We start from the raw sequence: 9,114 nt of genomic DNA, 5'->3' as shown, positions 1-9,114 counted from the left end.
TACATACATACATATATAGTGAATGTCCTTTGAGTCAATGAGGGCTTCTTCAGCACCATTGGTCATGTCTTGGCAGAGTGATCTGCATTTTTCCTTGACTGAATCAGGGTACTGTTTCTTGGTATTGGGGCTTGAAGTAACTCCAAGTGCTGACTGTAGGGCCCCTGAGGAGGAGGCAGAGAAGCTGTCTGATTTGAAGGGATGAAGGGAAGGGCTGGAACTTTAGCTGCCTTCATCAAGCTTATCCTGGCTGCAATTCTATCTCCAGCAATGTCTCAACTTTGAGATTCTCTGCTCTTCTAATATTTATACCTTTTAAAAAGCAATCTTATCTGGGAGTTCTCCTAACATTAATCTAATAGTTTAGCTCTGGGGTCAGGAAATGGCTGTGCACATAAACCTTGAGGGATGGGGTTGTTTGGTAGGTGTATGAAAGCCCAGTGGGTAATAGCTGGGGCTTTGTTGGCGTGAAAGGTAGACATGGCCTCCTGGAGTTTTCCCCTTCAATAGTTTTGGCTCTACTTGGTCTACAAGTGAAGGGCTCAGTGAGTGTAGTTGCTGCCCACAGTCCCTGCAATGCCAGTAATGACCACTAGGGAAGTGAACCTGCTTGTCATTTGCATTCATAAGGAAATCCCAAAATGTATGTATCAGTTTGCTCAAAACATTGAGGAAGAAAGATAGATTCTTCTATTATGCTGAGATCTTGAGCTCCAAAAAAGAATCACAACTGGTGTTTTAAATGGATTATTAATGCAGAGCACTTTATTGTAGTTCAATAAAGACCTCTATGTCTCCATTACACAGACTAATGACACCTCCAGACATATTTACAGTAATTTTCCCAGCTGATATAGTTTAATTAATGATATAAGGACATAATTACATGTTTCAGTGATCTTTCACATATTTACAGGAACTGCTGTAACTAGCTTAATTAGAGTAATTATGTAAATAGCTGATAATGCACAACAAATTACAGAAAAAAAATCTCCTATAGACTGGTGTGTTCAGCTTCTAAGCAAGCTTATAAAAAAAGAAAACATGTACATCTGGGGTTTCAATTTAAGACTATATGGCCTCCCAATTTTGTTACTCCTAATCCAGGCAGAACGTAACTGTTGGAGGTTTAACAGTTAAATTTCGTCCTTTTCTAAATTCTGCTGTAGACCTCCTGTCAGTTGTTATTCTATAAAATTGCTCGCTTTGCCTCGCCACTGGCTTGAGTTTCATGATGAGTTTTTGTGTCATGTTGGGTAATGATATTGCATTCGCTGTGAACTAGAGAGTGTTGCTTAGGGAACACACCTAACATGACACCTCACACCTCTCTTTCATTTCCTTTCTTTGTCTTTTCTTTAACTGATATCTTCTGTTTCCAATGTGCTCATGCACAAAGATGTTTCTTTGGGCCAGCCCTCTTGCTGCTCTTTCTTTCTGTACTTTGGTAAGTATTTGTAGAGCCTGTAATTGGTGTTCTACTGTGGAGTTCTAACCCTGGTTGCCTACAAATCAAGTCCTTTTCATGTTGCCTTTCCCCTTCAACTGATTAGCCTTGAGTCTCTAGGAGGAAGTAAGAGCCCCCATTTAAGGCGAAATAATGTCCCTCCTTCATCAGCTGGCCTATCTCCATTGACTGACATCTGGCACACTTCTTCCTTCCTTTGCTCTTTCAGACAACTGGATCCAGGTTACTGTACTTATGTAAGAAAGCCTAAGGAAATTCCACTGTGCCAAAAGAAATATTAACCTTCGGGTCAAATTGTAATTATACTTTGCTCGAATTAATGACTCTCATAAGCTTGTATGTTCATCCTCTGCCTCACTTTTCAGTCTTTCACTTGACAAAACTCATGTCCCCTCATCACCCAGCATGAGACCTCTTCTTCAGCCAGGCCAGACTCTTGGCCTTACCATGAACACCACCCTGGGCCTGTGTGCCTTTCCTTTCTTTGCTCTCTCTTGAGACTGGAATGGACCCAGTTTTTAAGGGAACTTGTTAAGTTTACCTCCTGTGAAGCCTTTGATCATTGCGCTCATTGATTTTTCTCTTCCAGGACAAAGTCTGAATCATGGGAATCTATGAAACCTTACTGTGGTGGATTGTGTGGCAACCTCTTCTTCCGCATGGATGGAAGACATTTGAACTGGGTTTGATGCTTTTGTAGCCCCTACCAATGCCTGTCATGGTGTTGGATGCCTGTAAGATAAGCAGCAATTTCTCATGCACGAATTCAAGTATATTTAATCAGAATCCTTGCCTGTGGCTGCACAGGGTAGGTACATACAACTCTAGGAGGCACCATCCAAAGTCAACTTTACTCTTATAAGATAGCAGCTCCCTTTTTTGCCAGTGCCTCTTGATGATATCTTCCAGATATCTATATCCTTTACCAATTGGTCTAGTCTTGCTGAGAACCAGAATTAATAATACATCTCCACAATAATTTCTTTAAAGAAATTCATAGTCTATTAGAAGATTCGACTACATACATAAATAATCACGAAATCCTGTGATATATGTAAAGATAAAAGAAGGCAGGAATAACAGAAGTAATACAAAGGCAGGAAGTTATATTTAAATTGTAGAATTAACCAGACTAATATGTTAGAGCTGGAGAAAATACCAATACCACTCCTAGGTTTCTGGCTGTGTTGGCATTAACACAGCTTGTCAGAGTGGACAGGGAATTCTATAATGAGGATGAAAGTGTTTAGGGGGAAAAAAATCATGCTTTCAGATGTGTGACTTTTGAGAGATGCTGTAAAGCATTGATTTCATAGAATGCAATCATGCTGAAAAATGGAAAACTGAGAGCTATTAACAGATTGAGTAGTGGCTATGTGGAGATTTTGAGCTCTCAAGAGTGCATAGGGTGCCAAGTGGTGGGCCAGCAACAGAATTTCCAGGCAGAGCAAGGAACAATTCGCAAAGAACAGAAAATGGGGTAGAAAAGCCCCAGAGGTTCAGGTGCCACAGGCTATGAGTTATGATAACTGAACAGGAGCTCTTTGAAGATCCCGTTACAACAAATCCCCAGGCCGATCTCTAGCAGGAACACACATGTCAATTTAAGCATGACATTTTCTTTACCTATGGAATAGATGGCCTAGCATTTTCTTGCAAAACCTTTACATTCTTATTAGTGTAAGTTATTATGATTAATGGAAAATTTAGGCCAAACAGGAGACACTTGCATGTAGAAGGTAGACTGTGATGTAAGAACTACAGTAAGGTGAGATTATCAGGACTCGGTGTGGACAGGAAGGAGGCAGAATTGCTCAACTGCTCCTACGGCCAACTTCATGTTGTAGAAGCTTGTGCCTGGCATCCTTCTTAATGCAAGGAACCCACGTTCTCCATCCCCTTCCATTTTGATGTACTTTTTTTCAGCTCTTCTCTATTCTACTCCCAGTCCATTTTAGATGTTTACCCAATCATTGTTTTAAGAGTTTCTTACAAATAGTTTTAAGTACCTTCTATTTATGATTTTTAAATTTTATCTCCAGTCTGAATCAGCCTTTTGACCTCCAGACTGTCATGGCTAAATGTCTGATCAGCAACCTTTCTTTCTAATTTAGCTCCTTCCAAGTCTTTCCTTCCCTGGCATTGAGTCTTTCCTTCCCTGGCATTGGTAGCTCATAAAACTCAGGCATCATCCTTCACAATGACAAAATCATGATGAAGAATTTTACAAAAAAATAACCTTAGGTGTTATTCTTATTTATCTTCATAATTCATTAAGAAAATTTTTTTGGCTTCACCTTTCAATAATATTCAGAATCTGACCACATTTCGTCACCTCTATTGCTACCACTCTTTGCTAGTTTTTACTGTCTCCATTGTTCTAATTGGCTATCTTTAGTCTATTTTTCCCTGTAGCACTTTTGCACCTTTCATCTTCCCATTGACTTTGCTCAGAGCATGTCTACCACTGTAGCTTCTCTGCTGATCCTGGAAGAGATTAAGCCTACTCTTATTACACAGAGCCCTTGCACTTCCTTCTGCCTGGATGCTCCTCCCTTTGTTCACACAATTTGCTTCTATACTTCCTTTGAGGTCTTCATTTACATTTCCTTTTGCAGTGAGACTTTTCTGTGCAGACCATCTCCACATTCCAAGCACCTTTGGGACTTACCTTCTCTCATATATATATATATAAATATATATATACATATAGTATATTACATTTATATATATTCATATAATGTATGTAGTGTGTGCTTATTTGTCTTTGTTATTGTTTCCTTTTCCCCTAGAATATAAGCTTTATATTTGCTATATATCCACATGCATAAAACATGGAGAACTGCAAATGGTTTGGACTCAAATGATTAACAGATAATGTAACAAGTCCAGGTATAGAATAAAGCCACAAAGACAAAATAAAGCATCCTATTAAAAGTATAAGTTTAGTTACGTAAGTGCCATTATAGTAAGCATTATTATATTTTACATCAGTGGAGAATGATAGGCAAGAACTTGCATTGACTAATGTATTGAGAAAGAGAAAATAAATTTTGTATCCTAAAAGTTCAAATACCAACTTCTTTTATGGTGAACATAAATAGAAGAAAGTAAGACTATAACCAATGTCATCATTTTGTCTTAATTATCTTGGCAAAATATTAATCCATTTTCCAAAGGACACAATTTAACCCCTTAGGATCAAGAGACAGATTTTTTTTTTAAAAAAAGAGAAAAACAGAGAGACAGGATCCAAGATTCAAGAACAGTCTATTAGACTGTACAGTCTATACATTTTGCTGTTTAAGTAAGATGCAGCATTTGACTTTGAAAACTGGTAACAGGAAAGGAAAATAGATATTATGAAAATAGATATTTTAGAAAGATAACATGAAGACATGTTTTCTTTCTTCAGTTTTTTTCCCTTTGTACTATTTCTACCTCTCATTTGCTTATTCAGCGAGGTCCTAGGGTTCTGGGATTGAGAATCAGTGTTCTGATGCCAAGGGCCTCCTAACGACAGAAACTGAAGTAAAATATTGAACACAGTAACTAAAGAGGCTGTTATTTCATCATGAGTTTTGTAACTCTGTAGAAGATACTTGAGGAAATTAGTATCTTATACATAGATGTGTATGTTTTATTTCTTCAACAGGATTTTGTAAGAGAAAGTTTTTTAAAAAGAAAAGTATGTTCCTAAATTTTTGTTATCCATATATAGACACATATGCATTTCCTTGAAGCCATTCACAATAAACTTCCTACATAAACACGTCAACTTACAGTGCTTTCTTTCATTAAAAAAAAACTGGCAACTTGTCTCTATATGCTGCTTTCTTCTTTTCTAAGCAGCTATTGGAAAAGAACTAAGATGACCAGTAAGCAACATAAAGAATAATTTATTAGAGCACTTTAGTTAGAAGCTGAATGAAGAGTTGCTCTGAGTCATACAATAGGGCATGTATTAGACTCAACTTCACACATCAGATTATTGTTCACTAGCATATAGTATTAGTTTTATTGTTGTAAGTGTAAATAATTTTTATGTGTCTTATCAAATCAACATCTGTTCAACTGCTTCTCCATAACTTTATTGTTGGCTAGAATTAATTTACAACACAAACATAGGACAAATTTTAAAACTATGTTGTTGTTTTGGGAAAATATGGTTGACCTTTAGCCAACTAGGCACCTAGAAGTTATATCTTTTAGATGTTAATTAATTCAATATTTTTTCCTCCTACCTCATGAGTCAGATCAAATTACAAAAAAAATAAAATGTGCTTTTTTCCTCATTTTTATTCTATGCTTCATAACACTCTGAACTTTGAACTTCTTATCTATGATGGAGAAGAATAGATTTAGAAACAATGACCTTCCTTAATGTAAAAACAGTAAGTAGGATTATATTTGAAAATGTTTCTAGGTAGAGAATATACATACAATGGTTATGTCTGTTTTCTTACAATCTTTCCCAAATCACTGTAATCTCTCTTTTTTTCTTTTTTCTTCCTCTCCTTGTCTTCGTCTCCTTCTTCTTTACATACCTATGCCTGAAAGGAATGTACAGTTTTGTGTCCTGTTGTCTGAGTTTGTTTTGAAGCAGCCATTCTGCCTGTCTTCTTTCATGTTACCCTACTTTTTTGCCCCACTTTTCAAGCGCTTAACACAACTGATGTCTGACTCAGAAAAAAAAAATCACTCTCCCTTCTAAGTAAACATTAGTACACTTTTTTCTGTCTCATGTTATGACTCTTGTAAATATTTATTCATTCATCAGCATCTGTGCTGAATACTGGCAGTTCAGAGATTAAATAATACTAGAGTTTTGTGCCCAAGGAGATAGCAATTGGGAAGCTGATGCTTATAAAGAACTTTAGTATGTGTGATTATAGTCTCTTGATGATAGTATTTATAAGAAAGCATCAACAAAGGTTCTCACAAAGGAGGAAAAAGGAGCTGGTACTGGTAGAAGACTATCAGAAAGAACTCCAAAGAACATTTCTCAAGAAGGAACTTGCATGAGGAAGCAACATGGAAGCATGAAGTATCTACAGAAATAGAGAGCATCATTGACCAAGCTAGACATGGTACAATGGAAAGGGGTAGAGAGTGTGGAGATGCAGAGCACAGGGCTCATCTAAAGCAGAGGTTATTACCTACCTTTGACTACTGGATCTTATGCACAGATGTTGGCCCATTGTTGCCAAGTCTTCCATTTTCTTTTTTTTTAACAAGAAGATAGAAATTCTGTAAGATGGCCAAACAAAATTCCTTTCCAACAAAACATGTTTGTAACATGAATGGGCCCACAGAACTCCCGCTAGTGGTATGCACTGAAGAGTTACAGAGCTAGTAGAAAGTAGTAGAAGGAAAAGATGGAGAGGTAGGTTGGTGATAATTTACAATATATTGACAGTCTGGATTTATTCCAGACACATTAGAGAAAGATAAAAGAGTTTCAGCTAGAAAACACTGTCATAGTTGGGTTTATTATACATTCTTAAAATTTTCATAGCACTTAAACTTTTTCTTTTCTTCCTCTTTCTTTCTTTCTTTTTTTGTTGTTGTTAGTCCTGGTGCTTGAACTTTGGGCTTGGGCACTGTCCCTCAGCTCTTCAGTTCAAGGCTAGCGCTCTACCACTTGAGCCACAGCGCCACTTCCAGTTTTCTGGTGTTTTACTGGAGATAAGAGTTTCACGGACTTTCCAGCCCAGGTTGGCTTTGAACTGTGATAATCAGATCTCAGCATCCTGGGTAGCTAGGATTACAGGTGTGAGCCAGCTGCTTAAACTTTCTATTTAAAAAGCTGGATATAGATGTTATTTTATTATTTATTTATTTATTTATTGCCAGTCCTGGAGCTTGAACTCAGGCCTGTGCACTGTCCCTGAGCTTCTTTTGCTCAAGGCTAGCACTCTACCACTTGAGCCACAATGCCATTTCTGGCTCTTTCTGTTTATGTGGTACTTAGGAACCAAACCCAGAGTTTCATGCATGCTAAGCAAGCACTCTACCACTAAGCTACATTTCCAGCCCCTTGAATATAGATTTTATAAGGTCTCTTCACAGAGGCAGTATGCATAGGTGCAGCTCCAAGACCTGCCCGAAGTTATAACTGGGATTAATCAAGCACTCATGAATGAAGTGATCCATAGTTCAGCTTTGTTACCACCCCACCATACTACCACCATCGGGTGTGTTTACAAATGTGCTCATGGAAGCTGAGTACTGAGTATTAACCAGACTGCCATAGTCTTCCATGCTGAGTCTTAAATAAAAGTCAACCTTTAAGAAAAAATAGCTTTAGGGGTTTGATGTATATAGTGCATTGTTAGAGTCTAGCATATATTAGCTCCTGGGTTTAATCCTCAGCACTGCGAAATCAAAACAAAACTTGACATGCACAAGTAAAATAAGTATATCAGGATGCATCTTAAGGATGCATTTCTATTTTTATACAGCACTGGAACAGGTTTGAGGAGATCTTATGTCAAAGGATGTGATAAAGCTGTAGTTCACTGTCTACCTGTCCTTATGGCCATGTCTACTGGCGCTGCTTTGTCTGCACTAGGCTATCACCACCCTTCCCTTCTCTTTACTCACCAGGGCCTGAGAATGAGTGGGCGTGAAGGAAAAACATCATTATTTTCCACCAAAGCTTTAGGGCAGGGGCAATGCCTGCTCTAGCTTCTCACATCATCAGTGGCAGGCCTAAGGCAGAGCTCAGCATGTTTGTGAGCATTCTAATGGGGACTGTGATGATTTAGTCCTGTGTACGGAGCAACATGTCTTTGGAGTGACAGCTCATGTTCCAGGACAGAAACACTATGTAAAAGAAATCGACCTCCTATCCCCCTCCCCACTGCAGCTTTGAGCAGGGGGTCTCTGACTCTATATAGGTCCCAGCCCAGCTTGGGGTCAAAAGTTGAAACTAATGACTAAAACTGGAATCTGAACTTTCAGTCATGATGGGTCTTAAAAAACTAGGACACACATATCCTTAACAGTGAAAATGTCATCTCAAACTTCTACCAGCCAGAGGAAAGAAAGCAGAAAAGCCATTTAAAAGTGAAACTCCAATCCCTTCTCAGCTTTTTGGCTTAGATCACATGCAATGTCTGTCCTCCCCCATTTAATGTTGGATATTGCCTCTCCAGACAATATATTAAATGACTTTTTGGAGCAAAAAGATGTAATAGGAGCTTGATCTGTCCACACCATGCACCAATTTGGTATTGCAGGATCTCTAAGCGTGGTTAGCACTTTACCACTTGAGCAATAGCTCCATTTCCAGTTTTCTGGTGTAGGAGAAAGCTATTGATAGCTTCTATCATTATTATTATTATTTTATTTTTGTTGGTCGTGGGGTTTGAATTCTGGGCCTAAGTACTGTCCCTCAGCTCTTCAGATCAAGGCAAGCACTCTACCACTTGAGCAACAGCTCCACTTCCAGTTTTCTGGTCGTTAAAGATAAGAGTCTCATAGACATTCCTGCCCAGGTTGGCATTGAACCACATTCTCAGATCTCAGCCTCCTGAGGATCTGGGCCACCAGTGCCCAGACTTATTATTATTATTATTTGTCGGTCGTGGGGCTTGAAGTCCAGGCTTGGGTGCTGTCCCTGTGTTCTTCAACTCAAGGTG

General features: G+C 38.4%; 1 non-coding gene across 1 annotated transcript; it reads left to right on the top strand.

Moving 5' to 3' along the window:
• The first annotated feature begins 8,550 nt into the window (after positions 1 to 8,550).
• LOC122103384 lies at positions 8,551 to 8,737 on the top strand. Its single transcript, XR_006146743.1, has one exon. It is a non-coding gene; the product is annotated as a U2 spliceosomal RNA (small nuclear RNA).
• Positions 8,738 to 9,114: the final 377 nt, after the last annotated feature.

The sequence above is a fragment of the Dipodomys spectabilis genome, unplaced genomic scaffold, assembly GCF_019054845.1.
Source record: "Dipodomys spectabilis isolate Male_0828 unplaced genomic scaffold, ASM1905484v1 ptg000001l, whole genome shotgun sequence".
Classification (NCBI taxonomy): Eukaryota; Metazoa; Chordata; class Mammalia; order Rodentia; family Heteromyidae; genus Dipodomys; species Dipodomys spectabilis.
The sequence above is the reverse complement of the archived record's forward strand: the minus strand, read 5'-3'. Positions and strand labels throughout refer to the sequence as shown.